Raw genomic sequence first — 16,825 nt, 5'->3', positions numbered from 1 at the left:
CAATGTTAGATGGAATTCCCCCACTGTAACTGGGCATTTTTCTACTGACCTCCAATGCAAGGGGACACTTTTCCACTGATCCCCAATATAAGAGGGGATCTCCGCTGGCCTCCAATGTAATGAACTCCTCCCCTACTGACCATTAATGTTAGAGGTCTTTCCTCCACTGACCTCCACTGTGACTGAGCAAATGTCTACTGACTTCCAATGCAAGGGGACACTTGTCCACTGATCCCTAATATAAGAGGGGATCTCAGCTGGCCTCCAATGTAATGAACTCCTCCCATACTGACCATTATGGTTAGAGGTCTTTCCTCCACTGACCTCCACTGTGACTGAGCAAATGTCTACTGATCTCCAATGCAAGGGGACACTTGTCCACTGATCCCTAATATAAGAGGGGATCTCCACTGGCCTCCAATGTAATGAACCCCTCCCCTACTGACCATTAATGTTAGAGGTCATTACTCCACTGACCACCACTGTGACTGAGCAAATGTCTACTGACCTCCAATGTAAGGGGACACTTGTCCACCGATCCCTAATATAAGAGGGGATCTCAGCTGGCCTCCAATGTAATGAACTCCTCCCATACTGACCATTAATGTTAGAGGTCTTTCCTCCACTGACCTCCCCTGTGACTGAGCAAATGTTTACTGACTTCCAATGCAAGGGGACACTTGTCCACTGATCCCTAATATTAGAGGGGATCTCCACTGGCCTCCAATGTAATGGACTTCTTTCCTACTGAGTGATCATTAATGTTATAGGGCATTTCCCCACTGACCACCACTGTGACTGAGCAAATGTCTACTGACCTCCAATGCAAGGGGACACTTTTCCACTGACAAAATAAAATGGAAAACCTTCACTGACCACTAATGCAATCGATTCATCCCTTACTGACCATCAATGCTAAAGGGTATTCCTCCACTGGCCACCACTATAACTGAGCATTTTTCTACTGACATCCAATGTAAATGGACACTTTTCCACTGATCCCCAATTTAAGGGGGGCATCCCCATTGACCACTGTTGTATCTGAGCATTTTTCTACTGACCTCCAATGCTAGGGGGGACTTTTCCACTGATCCCAATTTTTAGGAGAACATCTCCACTGGATACTAATGGACTTTTCTCCTATTGACCATTAATGGTAGAGGGGTTTTCTCCACTGACCACTATTGTAATTGGGCATTTTCCTATTAACGTATAATGTAAAGGGGAACTGTTCACTGATCCCCAATTTAAGGGGGGGGCATTATCACTGGCCCATCAATGTACTGGACTCTTTCTTTACTGTCCATCAATGCTAGAGGGCATTTCCACACTGACTGCCACTGTGATGGGCATTTTCTACTGACCTCCAATGCAAGGGGGCACTTTCCATTGATTCCCAATTTAAAAGGGAACACCTCCTCTGACCACCAATGTAATGGACTTCTCTCTTACTGACCATCAATGTTAAAAGGCATTTCTCCACTGGCCAGCACTATTGCTGAACATTTTTATACTGACCTCCAAGGTAAGAGGACATTTCTAATCACTAGTGTAGGGAAATACTGTCTACTAAAACATTTTTATTGTCTGTTTCTATTCTATTCTTTATTTTTGCTGTTCTTTAAAGCGGGAGTTCACCGAAAAATTTTTTTTAACATTAGATTGATGCTAATTTTGTCAAGGGGAATCGGGTAGTTTTTTAAAAAGCGAAGCAGTCCTTACCGTTGTAGAGGGCGATCTTCTCCGCCGCTTCCGGGTATGGTCTTTGGGACTGGGCGTTCCTATTTGATTGACAGGCTTCCGACAGGCTTCCGACGGTCGCATACATCGCGTCACGAGTAGCCGAAAGAAGCCGAACGTGGGTGCAGCTCTATACGGCGCCTGCGCACCGACGTTCGGGTACTTTCGGAAAATCGTGACGCGATGTATGCGACCGTCGGAAGCCTGTCAATCAAGTAGGAACGCCCAGTCCCGCAGCCCATACCCGGAAGCGGCGGAGAAGATGTATCTCTAAAACGGTAAGTACTGCTTTGATTGTAAAAAAAACACCCGATTCCCCTTCACAAAACGAGCCTCAATCTAATGTTAAAAAAAAAGTTTTTTGGGTGAACCTCCACTTTAACTTCATGATTGTTAATGAATATAGCTTTTAGGGGTATAGAGCAGGAGGGGGTTGATAAATGATCCGCTGTAGGAGCCAGATAATCTATGTATGCCATTCCCTTTGTTTTCAGCAACTTGCTGATCCCGCTAATGTACCTTGATCTGCAATTTCATTAGAGGTTCCCCGAGTTCAACTATTTATTTCAAGGATTCCTCAGGGGTAAAAAGGTTGGGACAGACTGCTCTTAAACCCTTATAAGAGATGAAACATTATTATCATCTATGGCACTTTACTTTCTAAATAAAGTGCCAATTTACTGTCCTTTAGGGGGTGACGGACTGTGGCCAGTGGGAGTAGAAAATTCCCGGGATCACTCGGAGTAAACAATGCTTCAGGCTTGGTGGTCAGTGGAAGTAAAAAATAACATAGCACTTGTGGACCGTAGGTGTCAGGAAAGACAAAATGTGACCAGGCGCACAGTTATGCACAGACGGGAAATTCCTGTTAGCCAGACCCCTTGTCAGAAAAGACGAAATGTGACCAGGCACATAGTTATTCGCAGACAGAGAATTCCTGTTAGCCAGACCTGTGCTCGTGCACATGCACGCACACGTGTGTGAACCGGTGCGCACGCCCGCCACTTGATGGGCACCTACTGGGCTATTGACACACCTCTGCTGCACTGCCAAATGGTCTACAGCATTCTGCTACCTGTTTCTGTGCTTGATCTCCTGTTGTCATACTGTTGCGTCTGACCACGCTTGAACTCTGCCTGAACCGACCCCTGGCTTGTTCTTCAACCTCATCTCTGCCTGATCCTTCTGCCTGTCTGCTTACCATTGCCAACTCCTACCTGAACCTGACTACTCTTATGCCTGCCGCTCTGTTCCTGACTTGCCTGCTAGTGACCGACCCGACTTGCCTGACTCTGCTCTGTATCCAGCCTATGGTGGCCATCCCTAGTCTTGCAGCCTGTCAAATACCCGCTGTCTGCCACCTGCCAAGTGCCTGCTGCCTGCGACCTGTCAACCTGCTGTCTGCCACCTCCCCAGCCTGCCGAGTGCCTGCCACCTGTCACCTGCCAGCCTGCCAGTGCTGCTGCCCATCTGTGACCTACCAGCTTGCCAAGCTCCTGCTGCCTGTGACCTGCCAGGCTCCCAAGTGCCTGCTGACTCTCTACCAGCCTGCCGTGCCTGCTGCCCTGCATCACAATCCGGCCTCCATCATTGGTATCGGTGGGAGGCATAGTGCCCCACCATTGGTGTGAGTGGGAGGAATAGTATCCAATCATTGGTGTTAGTGGAAGGAATAGTGCCCCATCAGTGGGAGGAATAGCGCCTCATCATTGGTGTGAGTGGGAGGAATAGTGACCCATTATTGGTGTCAGTGGAAGGAATAGTGCCCCATTATTGGTGTCAGTGGAAGGAATAGTGCCCCATCATTGGTATCAGTGGGAGGAATAGCGCCTCATCATTGGTGTGAGTGGGAGGAATAGTGACCCATTATTGGTGTCAGTGGAAGGAATAGTGCCCCATCATTGGTATCAGTGGGAGGAATAGTGCCTCATCATTGGTTTTGCAATTTTTTTTAACCTCCTGGGACCCGCGCTATAGTCGAATGACGGCTACAGCGCGGATCCCAAAATCCAACAGGACGTCAATAGACGTCCGCCCCTTTGGGCGTTCCCCGCGCGCGCTCCAGAGCGAGCAGCGGGGAAAATCTGTGTTGGCCGTGTCCCTTGGTCACAGCCAATTACAGATCGCCGCATACGGCCAATCAGAGTGGCCGTTTGCGATGCGATCTGTGCGGCCAATGAGAGATGATCTCATATGTAAACATATGAGATCATCTCTCATTGCCGTTTTACACTAGCGGTGCTGTCTCTGGAGAGGAGACCGATCTGTGTCCCTTGTACATAGGGACACAGATCGGTCACCCCCCCTCCACCTACAGTTAGAACACTTTATAGGAAACATATTTAACCCCTTCCTCACCCCCCAGTGTTAACCCCTTCAATGCCAGTCACATTTATACTGTAATTAGTGCATATTTATAGCACTGATCGCAGTATAAATGTGAATGGCACCAAAAATGTGTCAAAAGTGTCCGCCATAACGTCGCAGTCCCAATAAAAATCGCAGATCGCCGCCATTTCTAGTAAAAAAAGAAAATAATAAATAATAATTCTGTCCCCTATTTTGTAGGCGCTATAACTTTTGCGCAAACCAGTCGCTTATTGCGATTTTTTTTTTTTTTACCAAACATGTAAAAGAATACGTATCGGCCTAAACGTTTTTAAATTGGGATATTTATTATAGCAACAAGTAAAAAATATTGTATTTTTTTCAAAATTGTCGCTCTTTTTTGTTTATAGCGCAAAAAATAAAAAACGCACAGGCGATCAAATACCACCAAAAGAAAGCTCTATTTGTGGGGGAAAAAGGACGTCAATTTTGTTTGGGAGCCACGTCGCACGACCGCGCAATTGTTAGTTAAAGCGACGCAGTGCCGGAAGCTGAAATTTCACCTGGGCAGGAGGGGGTATATGTAAGCAAGTGGTTAAATAAGGTTTGTTAAAAAAAATAACTGCATATGTGGCCAGCATGAGTCTGACCCTTGATATCGTGCATCAGAATGTGCTGCAGGAAAATACCACATGTCCTATTTTTTTTCAGTGCACACCAACACAGTAATGTTGGTGTGAACTGAATCATAGTTCTTCTTTTCGGACTGTGTTGGCCAATGCAGTGCAATGCTACTGGTGTGAATGACCCGGTGCACTTGTGGATATAAAGTCCAGTAATATTCTCACTGTATTTATCATTTTTCCCAGGGATGGATCAGTACAGGGAGAGGCTCCATCTCCCATGTCTGACTCTGGCTGATAACCTGAGCTGGGTGTGGTGCTGACAACTGTCACTTTCATGGTTTCAGCACCATCAGCAGTGATAATACGCGTTCTCCTGCTGCTCACAGTGTCTGGACTACAGATGTCCCTGTGGAAATAACGCCTCCGCTGGATGACCACATGGAAAATAAAACGAAACCCCCAGAAATCTATATAATCTGTTCTGAGAGTGCACAGCCACGGGAAACGGCTTAAAGTGACACTAAATGATATCTTTTTTTTGGCAAAAATAATCCATACACATCCAATACTTAAAGTATATCTGATCCCTTACCTTTGAAAAAAACACACTCAGTTTAACCACTTGCTTACTGGGCACATAAACCCCCTTCGTTCCCAGGCAAATTTTCAGCTTACGGCACTGCGTCGCTTTAACTGACATTTGCGCGGTCGTGCGACGTGGCTCCCAAACAAAATTGACGTCCTTTTTTCCCCACAAATAGAGCTTTATTTTGGTGGTATTTGATCACCTTTGCGGTTTTTATTTTTTGCGCTATAAACAAAAAAAGAGCGACAATTTAAAAAAAATATATATATTTTTTACTTGTTGCTATAATAAATATCCCAATTTTTTTTAAAAAAAAACTATTTTTTTTTCTCAGTTAAGGCCGATACGCATTTTTCGACATATTTTTGTAAAAAAAAAAAAAAAAAATCGCAATAAGTGACTGGTTTGCGCAAAAGTTATAGCGCCTACAAAATAGGGGACAGAATTATGATTTTTTTTTTATTATTTTTTTTTTTTTTACTAGTAATGGCGGCGATCTGCGATTTTTATTGGGACTGCGATATTGCGACGGACGTATCGGACATTTTTGACACAAATTTGGCGCCATTCACATTTATACAGCGATCAGTGCTATAAAAATGCACTAATTACTGTATAAATGTGACTGGCAGTGAAGGGGTTAACACTAGGGGGTGAGGAAGGGGTTAAATGTGTAACCTGGGTGTGTTCTAACTGTGTGGGGGGAGGGGGGTGACTGGGGGAGGTGACCGATGCTGTGTCCCTATGTACAAGAGACAGATCAGTCTCCTCTCCTCTGACAGCACGCGGCCGCCAGGTACACGCATCGGGTCCCCAGCTATGCGCCGGGACAGTGTTTACCCGCTGCGCGCCCCCCAGTGGCGCCCGCGGGTAATGCTTTCAAATGACGTCCAAAGACGTCCAGTTGGCACCTGAGAGCCGCGCTGTTGACGTCTTTTGTCAATAGCGCGGGTCTCAAGTGGTTAAAAGAGGAATGCAAGGCAGAATATTTATTTATATATATATATATATATATATATATATATAAACATTTACAACATTTCTATAATAAAAACCCCTAGGCCCAGATTCACGTAGCACTTACGCCGACGTATCTCGAGATACGCCGCGTAAGTGCACATATGCGCCGTCGTATCTATGCGCCTGACTCTGAAAGCAAGATATGCCTGAAAAAAGGGTTCATCCGACCGGCGTAAGTTTTCTACGCTGTCGTATCTTGGGCGCATATTTACGCTGGCCGCAAGGGGCGCTCCCATTGATTTACGATTCTAATATGCAAATGAGTGAGATACGCCGATCCACGAATGTACTTGCGCCCGGCGCATCAATATACGCGGTTTACGTAAGTCGTACGTCCGGCGTAAAGTTATTCCTCCTAAAGCAGGTGTAAGTCAGCAGCATCAATGCAAATGGCTGCACCGGGGAACACAGCCGTTGTTTTTTACGGCGTTTACGTAGTACGTGAATAGGGCTAGTCGTAGGTTACGTTCAAGTCGTAGGCAGTGATTCGACGTAACTTAGGCAGTTGTTTCGACGTGATTCTGAGCATGCGCACTGGGAAGCGTCCATGGGACGGCGCATGCGCCGTTCGTTATTCGTATCTTTTTTTTTTTTGCTTTTTTTCCACTTCAGACATAACCATTTACCGGGGGAAGGTGGCGAGGCTTTCCCGCCATTCATTTGCCCACCATGTCTCCTTCTGGTTTCGCATCAACGTTATTCGTATCTTGATGGCGCTCGGCCTATCATTTACATGGGGTCACGCCTCATTAGCATGGCTCACGCCCACTGCCACTTACGACGAGTTACGCCGAGGGAACCCAGCGTAGATTAGGGAGCAAGTACTTTGTGAATACTGTGCTCGCCGCTCTGCGCTACGTCGGCGTATCGTATATTTGAAACGCTACGCCGGCATAACTATGCGCCAAGGTATGTGAATCCGGGCCCTAGTGTTTTACAATATCTACCCGTGTGCTTCTAAAAGTCCAAACTTCCTTAGGCTCCATTCACACCTAGGCGTTTTGTCGCCTGAAGCGCGACGCTACAATACGCTGGAGGGTCGAAATAACATTGTTCTCTGTGGAGATGGTTCACATCTCCAACGCGAAACGTCGTACGTCGAAAGAACGCCGGAATTTCAAACAAGTCCCGGACCCTTTTTCGACGCGCATATCGGGCGGCTTCAGCGTTTCCCATAGCCGACAATAGCCTGTACAAAAGCGCGGTTTAAAAACGACGCGTTTTGTCGCGGTAAAAAACGTTGCAATTTGTCACGGCAAATCGCGGTAAAAAACGCCGCAAATAGCCTACGCCTAGGTGTGAATGCAGCCTTAGTCTTTAGCTACATCTATAAACATTATTCATACCTTTTTTCTTTTTTATAACTGATCACATACCCTCTGTTCAGAGCTGCTTAAGGGGTGGAGAGAGAAACAGCAGCACACTAATCTCCCTAGGGAATGGCTGCGCTGAGGGGTGCAGAAACATGTCTGCCCAATGGAGGACAGGCAGGCTGTTCTCCCAGCACAGCCATAAAAGATTGTTCAGCGATGTGTATATAGAAAATTGACCACCATCTAATGTGTGTAGGCAGCTTTAGGGTATATTCATATCGGGTGCATTCATATCAGGGACTGCAAGTGCAGTCCCAATGCATGGGCAAGGCGAATTATGTCCTATTTGTTCAGTTCACACCACTGCGCTTCGGTGGTGAGTGCTTAAAGGGGTTGTAAAGGTTCGTTTTTTATTTTCTAAATAGGTTCCTTTAAGCTAGTGCATTGTTGGTTCACTTACCTTTTCCTTCCATTTCCCTTTTAAATGTTTTTTTTCTTTGTCTGAATTTCTCACTTCCTGTTCCTCCTCCAGTAAGCTGTTCTGTCTGGCTGACTAAACACCACTCGGATGATGGTGTGAAGTTTACTGAGGAGAAACAGGAAGTGAAAAATTCAGACAAAGAAAATAAACATTTAGAAGGGAAATCGAAGGATAAGGTAAGTGAACCAACTTACCTTTTTGTAAAGTAAAAAAAATGTTTTCCCTAAATAGTTTCCTTTACCTTAGTGCAGTCCTCCTTCACTTACCTCATCCTTCCATTTTGCTTTTAAATGTCCTTATTTCTTCTGAGAAATCCTCACTTCCTGTTCTTCTGTCTGTAACTACACACCGTCCCTGGTGTGGAGAAAGCCTCTTGAAGGGGGAGGGGGCGAGCAGGAGAGTCAGGACGCTCTCTACGTTGCAGATAGAGAAAGGAGCTGTGTGTAAGGGCTCTTTCACACGGAGCGGACCGTTTCCGGGTCCGCTCCGTGTGTCTCCGTCGGCTCAGCGGGGATCCCCGCTCAGCTGTCGGCGGATAGGGCGGTCCCCGCACACAGTGCAGGGACCGCCCTGTCTCTGCTCCGCTGTCCCCTATGGGGAACCTGATGCAGACAGACCGTCTGTCCGTCTGCATCAGTTCCGCTCCGCCGAACGGAAGAAAAATAGGGTTTCTCCCGTTCGGAAAAGCGGATCCCGACGGACGCTAGCGGATGCTCCATCCGCTAACGGACGCGATCCCATAGGGATGTATTACAAGTCCGTTAACAGACTTGTAATAACGGATGAGCGGAACGGACATGTGAAAGGGGCCTTAGTGGGCATCCTGACTCTCCTGTAGTCCAAGGTGCGTCTTTTGGTCTGTTTCAAGTCCAAATTCAGCCAAAAATTTGGGCTGAAATCGGATGAAAAGGTGAACTGGGACGCACCAGACACCTGCTGTGAGCCGCATACGAAGCTAGTGTGAACCCAGCCTAAGGCCTCGTACACACGACCGAACACGGACCAGTTTCAGCGGACATGTTCGGTCGTGTGTATGGGCGAGCGGAGCGGACTCCCGTCCGAGCGGACAGATTTCCAGCGGACAAATGTTTCTTAGCATGCTAAGAAACATGTCCGCTGGAAGCCTGTCCGTCGGACATGTTCGGTCGTCTGTACGACTCACCGGACATGTCCGCTCGGCCGAAAGCCCTCGCATGCGTCGAAGTGATTCGACACATGCGTGGAAGCATTGACCTTCCAGGGTCGCGCACGTCGCCGCGTCATCGTCGCGGCCACGTCGCGACCACGTCACCGCGTTTGATTTTGGTCTGGTGGTGTGTACAGCCATCAGACCAAAATCCGGCAGCGGACATGTCCGATGAAAACGGTCCGGCGGACCGTTTTCATCGGACAGTCCGTCCGTGTGTACGAGGCCTAAGGCACGATGTGGGAACCAGCGTGATTCCAGTGCCAGCTCCCGCATCGCTAATAACCCCCAGACGATTCCCCTCTGCCCTTTGCAAGCCGCTGCGGGCGTCAATAGAAAGTTTATGACACCACCAGATCAGTTTGCATATCGCAGTGGAAACTCAAATGGTGCAGGAAGCGAATTGCATGGGTGTGAACACCCATGCGATCCGATTCCAGTGCGGACTGATAAAAGGGTCCCTTTACCACTTTGGTGCGAATGCGATGCAAATTCAGCTATACAATCTGGATTTGCATCGCACAGATATAGCTCTGCATTTTAGAAACAGATCTGGCTTTCTCAGACTTCTGACCAGTGAATATTATCTGTATATGTCTATGCTTTGTGATGGGCTGACCATTGTTTATGAAAGACAGATAAGTACTTTACCTGATCTTGCTCTATCTTTTGCATCACAGATAATGTACAGACACCAGGCCCCTAGCCCAGACACAGCGACCCCCTGATGTAATGACTTATCTGCCTGTCCAGCCTGGTCACTGACTACTGTCTGTCTGCTGCTCGGCTATAGTCTCAGAGGGCAAATGTGTCAAGGTCACTTGGCTGGACCTAGCTCAACATTCTCAGGGGTCATTCACTTGAAAATGTGGTCCTTTTTAAGGTTTCCATAGAAAGGATCACTCAATACGAACAGTTTAACCACTTAAGCCCCCCGGACCATATTGCTGGTCAAAGACCAGAGCACTTTTTGCGATTCGGCACTGCGTCGCTTTAACTGACAATTGCGCGGTCGTGCGACGTGGCTCCCAAACAAAATTGCCGTCCTTTTTTCCCACAAATAGAGCTTTCTTTTGGTGGTATTTGATCACCTCTGCGGTTTTTAGTTTTTGCCCTAGAAACAAAAATAGAGCGACAATTTTGAAAAAAAATAATATTTTTTACTTTTTACCATAATAAATATCCCCCAAAAATATATAACAAAACAATTTTTTTCCTCAGTTTAGGCCGATACGTATTCTTCTACATATGTTTCGTAAAAAAAATCGCAATAAGTGTTTATTGATTGGTTTGCGCAAAAGTTATAGCGTTTACAAAATAGGGGGTAGTTTTATGGCATTTTTATTAATATTTTTTTTTTACTAGTAATGGCGGCGATCAGCGATTTTTTTTTCGGTACTGCGACATTATGGCGGACACTTCGGACACTTTTGACACATTTTTGGGACCATTGGCATTTTTATAGCGATCAGTCCTATAAAAATGCATTGATTACTATAAAAATGACACTGGCAGGGAAGGGGTTAACACTAGGGGGCGGGGAAGGGGTTAAGTATGTTCCCTGGGTGTGTTCTAACTGTAGGGGGGGTGGCCTCACTAGGGGAAATGACTGATCTTCTGTTCATACATTGTATGAAAAGACGGTCAGGCATTTCTCCCCTGACAGGACCGGGAGCTGTGTGTTTACACACACAGCTCCCGGTTCTCGCTCTGTAACGAGCGATCGCGTGTGCACAGCGGTGATCGCGAACGCCGGGCACGCGCGCGGGAGTCAGGAGCGAGCGGGCCGCGCGCGCCCCTATTGGCTGCTGAAAGAGATGACGAAGATCTACGTGCTCTCGCCCAGCAGAGCCGACCTGCCGCCGTAAAACTGCGGCGGCTGGTCGGCAAGCAGTTAAACAATTTGGACTTCACCAGAACTGGGCAATGTCTGCAGATATTTGACTAATTTTCAACCATGTGCAGTAAGAGCAAAGAGATTAGAAGTGATTGTTAAAGCAGAGTTCCACCCAAAAATTTAACTTCCGTTTTTCGGAATCCCCCCCCCCAGAGTGTCACATTTGCCACCTTTCAGGGAGGAGGAGGGAGCAGATACCTGTGTAATCCAGGTATTTGCACCCACTTCCGGGCATAGGTCACTGCGGCGACCTACGCCACTTCCAGCGCCTACTCCGTCCCCCCCGCTGTCTTCTGGGAGACACACAGGTCCTAGAGGACAGCAGGGATCGCGCAGCGCAACTCGCGTGTGCGCAGTAGGGAACCAGGAAGTGAAGCCAAATGTCTTTACTTTACAGTTCCCTTACCGATGATGGCAGCGCCTCCACCCGAGAGCCGAGGGACAGATCGGCTTTGGGTGCTGACATCGCGGGCGCCCTGGACAGGTAAGTGGCCAACTCTTCAAGATGGTCACCCAGACCATGAATCCAGGATGTCTTGAAGTCCCCAACTCAGACACCCAAGAGTTCTGTAATGAACTATCGGATTTCTTCATCGACAAAATCGAAAGAATCCGGGTAAGTATTCTGCAAAATAATACCCCCCTCAGCCCCCTCTTCAATCAACTACAAAACACCAACAGAAACCTTCTACAATCAACTAAGTTCACTCTGGAACCCATCTCCATCGATACCACCAAAAATATCATTGGTGCGTTGCGGAACAGCACAGCACCCAATGACATCATTCCCACCAAGCTGCTGAAGGAATGCGCCGACATTCTGGCGCCTCCCATCACACAGCTTATAAATCAGTCATTTAAGGAAGGCATAGTGCCATCCCTGCTGAAAGAGGGCACAATCCAGCCCATCTTGAAAAAACCTAACTTGGATCCCAAGGACCCAACTCACCGCCGCCCCATAACAGGCCTAAATATTCTCTCCAAGATAATGGAGAAAATAGTGGTACAACAGCTGCAACAGCATCTGGATACCCACAATCTACTCGATCCATTTCAATCAGGTTTCCGTCCCGGACACGGGACAGAAACGGCCTTACTCAAAATATGGGACGATGCCCTCGAGGCCGCAGACGAGGGAGAATCCTGTCTCCTGGTTCTGCTGGACCTAAGCGCAGCCTTTGACACAGTAGACCACAAAATGTTACTGATGCGACTGGCCGAGGTAGCCAGAATCGCAGAAGGTGATTTACCATGGTTTTCCTCCTTTCTTGAAAACCGATCACAAACAGTGAAACTGGGATCTTTCACGTCGGAAAAACGCACGGTGCCATGTGGAGTCCCCCAAGGATCCCCCCTGTCACCGGTACTGTTCAACATCTATCTTCGCCCTCTCTTTGATATTATCAGTAGCCAAGAACTACTCTATCACTCTTATGCAGACGATACGCAATTGTATTTTCGCATCTGCAACAAAAAGGATCATCATCTCAGTTTAGAGAAATGTCTCTCTTCGATAGAAAACTGGATGACTAAGAGTTATCTTAAACTCAACAGTTCCAAAACAGAACTTCTTATGTTTCACGCCAGCCGAAAGAGTCAACTGGCAACAACCTGGACACCCCCGCCCATTCTGGGCCAAATCATCACCCCTAGCTCCAAAGTCAAAAGTCTAGGAGTCATTTTTGACACCTTCATGACAATGGATGCACAAATAGGATCAGTAGTCAGCGGATCGCACCATTTGTTGCGCCTACTACGCAGACTTATTCCATTTATCCCCAAAGAAGACGTAGCAGTCGTGGTGGGAACAATCGTGAATTCCAGACTGGACTATGCAAATGCCCTTTACCTCGGGCTCCCAAAGTACCAAATCGCTCGTCTGCAAGTCGTACAGAATACGGCCGCCAGACTGGTGACTGGAAAAAAAACATGGGAATCAATCTCACCTTCGCTGAGAACCCTTCACTGGTTGCCAGTAAAAGACAGAATTGTATTTAAAGCACTCTGCCTGACACATAAGTGCATCCATGGGAAGGCGCCGCAATATCTTTGCGACAAGATAGAACCTCACAATTCTAATCGCGTTCTGCGATCCACTGACCAAAATCTGGTCAAGGTGCCAAAAACCAAATACAAGTCCAAAGGAGAAAGAAGGTTTGCTTTTCAAGGTCCGAGACTATGGAACGCTTTACCAACCAGCATTCGGTTGGAGGAAAACCACCTGACTTTCAGAAGACGGATCAAAACTCTGCTCTTTTGATGTCATGAGACACGAAACATCAAGCGCCCAGAGGCGATTCAGTTCGCATGTGCCGCGCTATATAAGTTTTTCATTCATTCATTCATATTAAAAGTCAGTAGCTGCAATATTTGTAGCTGCTGACATTTATTTTATTTATTTTTTGCGGAAGTCTGCTTTAATATGGGTTGATCATAAACAGTGCAGTCCCACCGCTAATTTGATGGCCCAGTGTGACAGCCTAATTAATTAGGACTATCTTAGTGGGCAATGGAGTTGACCCTTTTATGTCAAAAGCATAAAGATCAGAAGAGGTTCTTGGTTAAGCCTGACCATATATTATACATTTTTCTTGTACAATTTTCCTTTAGATTTACCAAAACCATTTAACACGAGGTCAAGCCTTAACACAAGCTGTTTTTCTTACACAGTTGCTAATAAGTTATTTCACGAAGCGTGAATCATTACAAGCCTAGTTTTTATTGCGACAGGGTGCCTTTTTGTGGCAGATCACCTATCTTAGTGGTCCTTTAAAGGTGCAGTTTGCTCCAACAGAATCCGGTAAACTTTAATTACATCTGTCTAAAGTAATAAGTCCCCAGTGCAGCTCTTTGTATATGCATGAGAGATCACTCCTAGAATCAATACATATTTCCTTCCTCAGCAGTTCCCTAATGAACCCAGCCTTTATTACTTCCCAGGGAGCGTTAATTCTAGATCTAACCCCTAATGTAGGAGTTAAAAACTGCTTACACAATACATAATCATGATATGCTACTGAGTTGTAAGCTTCAAACACATGCAGAACTCTGCCTGCTTAAAAAATATTAGTTGCTGTGGTTTCTTCAATGAAGCAGGTCTAGGCCCAGACCTAGACCTGTGGAAAGGTAGCGCGGGTCTAGGGTGGCCAAGCTTAGACTGCCTTCTAATATTATCATTATGTTAAACCAAACCAGAACTTAAAAATTTTACATTTGCTCTTTTATGGAATTTAATTGTGCTGGAAATGTTATTATTGCTTAAAGAGGGAGTTCACCCATAAAACAATTTTTCCCCTTAGATGGATGCTAGATGGATGCTCGTTTTGTCTAGGGGAATCGGCTAGTTGTTTTAAAATATGAGCCGTACTTACCGTTTTCGAGATGCATCTTCTCCGTCGCTTCCGGGTATGGGCTGCGGGACTGGGCGTTCCTTCTTGATTGACAGTCTTCCGAGAGGCTTCCGACGGTCGCATCCATCGCGTCACTAGTAGCCGAAAGAAGCCGAACGTCGGTGCGGCTCTATACTGCGCCTGCGCACCGACATTCGGCTTCTTTCGGAAAATCGTGACGCGATGGATGCGACCGTCGGAAGCCTCTCGGAAGACTGTCAATCAAAATAGGAACGCCCATACCCGGAAGCGGCAGAGAAGATGCATCTCGTAAACGGTAAGTACAGCTCATATTTTAAAACAACTAGCCGATTCCCCTAGACAAAACGAGCATCCATCTAAGGGGAAAAAGTGTCATGTACGGGTGAACCCCCGCTTTAACCAGCACCCCGAAAAATGTACAGTTTGTCCTGAATTCCTCATGAAGAACAATAGTGCATTTCCTCTGCAGAGGTATGCCGGTGTCTTGGGCTTTATATACTATGGGCCAGATCCACGTAGCGCCGCGCTTCTTTACGTCCGGCGTAGTGTATCTCAGATACACTACGCCGCCGTAACTTACAGCGTATTACCCGTATTCTCAAAGAATTTGTGCCGTAAGTTACGGCGACGTAGTGTAACTGTGTCGGCGTAAGGGCACGCAATTCAAATGGATGAGATGGGGGCGTGTTTTATGTCAATACGTCTTGACCTGACGTAAATGAAGTTTTTTCTGAACGGCGCATGCGCCGTCCGTGGGGGTATCCCAGTGCGCATGCTCCAAATTAACCCGCAACAAGCCAATGCTTTCGACGTGAACGTCATTCTATGCAAAGCCCTATTCGCGAACGTTTTACGCAAACAGCGGAAAAATCGACGCTGGCCCGACGTCCATACTTAACATTGGCTACGCCTCATATAGCAGGGGTAACGTTACGCCGAAAAAAGCCTTACGGAAACTACGTAAAAAATACGCCGGCCGGACGTACGTTTGTGGATTTGCGTATCTAGCTAATTTGCATACTCGACGCAGAAATCGACGGAATCGCCACCTAGCGGCCAGCGTAAATGTGCACCTTAGATCCGACGGCGTACTACGACGTACGCCAGTTGGATCTAGCCTTCAGGCGTATCGTGTTTTGTGGATACAAAACAAAGATACGCCGGAGCAACCTAGCAGTTACGTGGCGTATCAATAGATACGCCAGCGTAACTGCTACGTGGATCTGGCCCTATATCTGCGAGGTGAAAACAACTAAGACATTGTACCTCTGACTGCCAGTCTCACCAGATTTGGAGTGTTCTAGAAACTTTATAGATAGGCAACTCCTGTCCTCGTATTGGTTAGTGGTTCCAAATTAATATTTACTGCAGTAGGGAACAGACACACAAGATAAATTCCATCGTCTTTCCAAAAAAACTGTTTATTCTGCGCAACTCTTTTTTTATACACATGAGTACGTAGGTATCGCATTAATATTACAATTGTACTTTTATGGTAACAAGGGGCATAACATAGGCAGGCCAATTTCTAATCAGGACTCAAAAGAATTTAACATATAATGAAAATATTATTAGTGCCGTGTGCACAATAGGCAAACCATACAAAAACAGAATACAGTTTTATACAGAATTTTCTCATTTCCTTTGCAATATCCCCTCTTTTGATCAATATTTTAAATTTTGATCACTAATCATACCTCCTATCACCCTTGTTCTTGACATTTAATAGATAAGCAACTCCTGTCCTCATATTGATTAGTGGTTTCAAATTAATAACTACTGCAGTAGGGAATAGACACACAAGATACACTCAGCGTCTTTTCAAAATAACTGTTCTGTTTATTCTGCGCAATTGAGGTTCATTATACACATGATTACATAGGTATCACATTAATATTACAATTGTACTTTTATGGCAACAAGGGGCGTGACATAGGCAGGCCCAATTCTAATCAGGACTCGAAAGAATGCAACATGTAATGAAAACAATACTAGTGCCGTGTGAATAATAAGTACAGTGTGCAATACATAGGCAAACTACCATATTTATCGGGGTATTGCGCGCTCGGGCGTATAGCACGCACCCCTAATGTTGACCCGACAACCTGTAAAAAAAAAACATTTTATTACTTACAGTTTTGGTGTCTTGCCCGGCGTCCGTCCGCGGCCTCGGTGGTGTCCTCCCGGCTTCTTCCCGCGCTCAGTTTGAAGCCTCCGCCGACATATACCGAGCGCAGTACACTCGATCACGTTCGGCCACGCTTCTCACGCATAAAC

This window comes from Rana temporaria, chromosome 11 (assembly GCF_905171775.1).
Source record: "Rana temporaria chromosome 11, aRanTem1.1, whole genome shotgun sequence".
Classification (NCBI taxonomy): domain Eukaryota; kingdom Metazoa; phylum Chordata; class Amphibia; order Anura; family Ranidae; genus Rana; species Rana temporaria.
The sequence above is the reverse complement of the archived record's forward strand: the minus strand, read 5'-3'. Positions refer to the sequence as shown.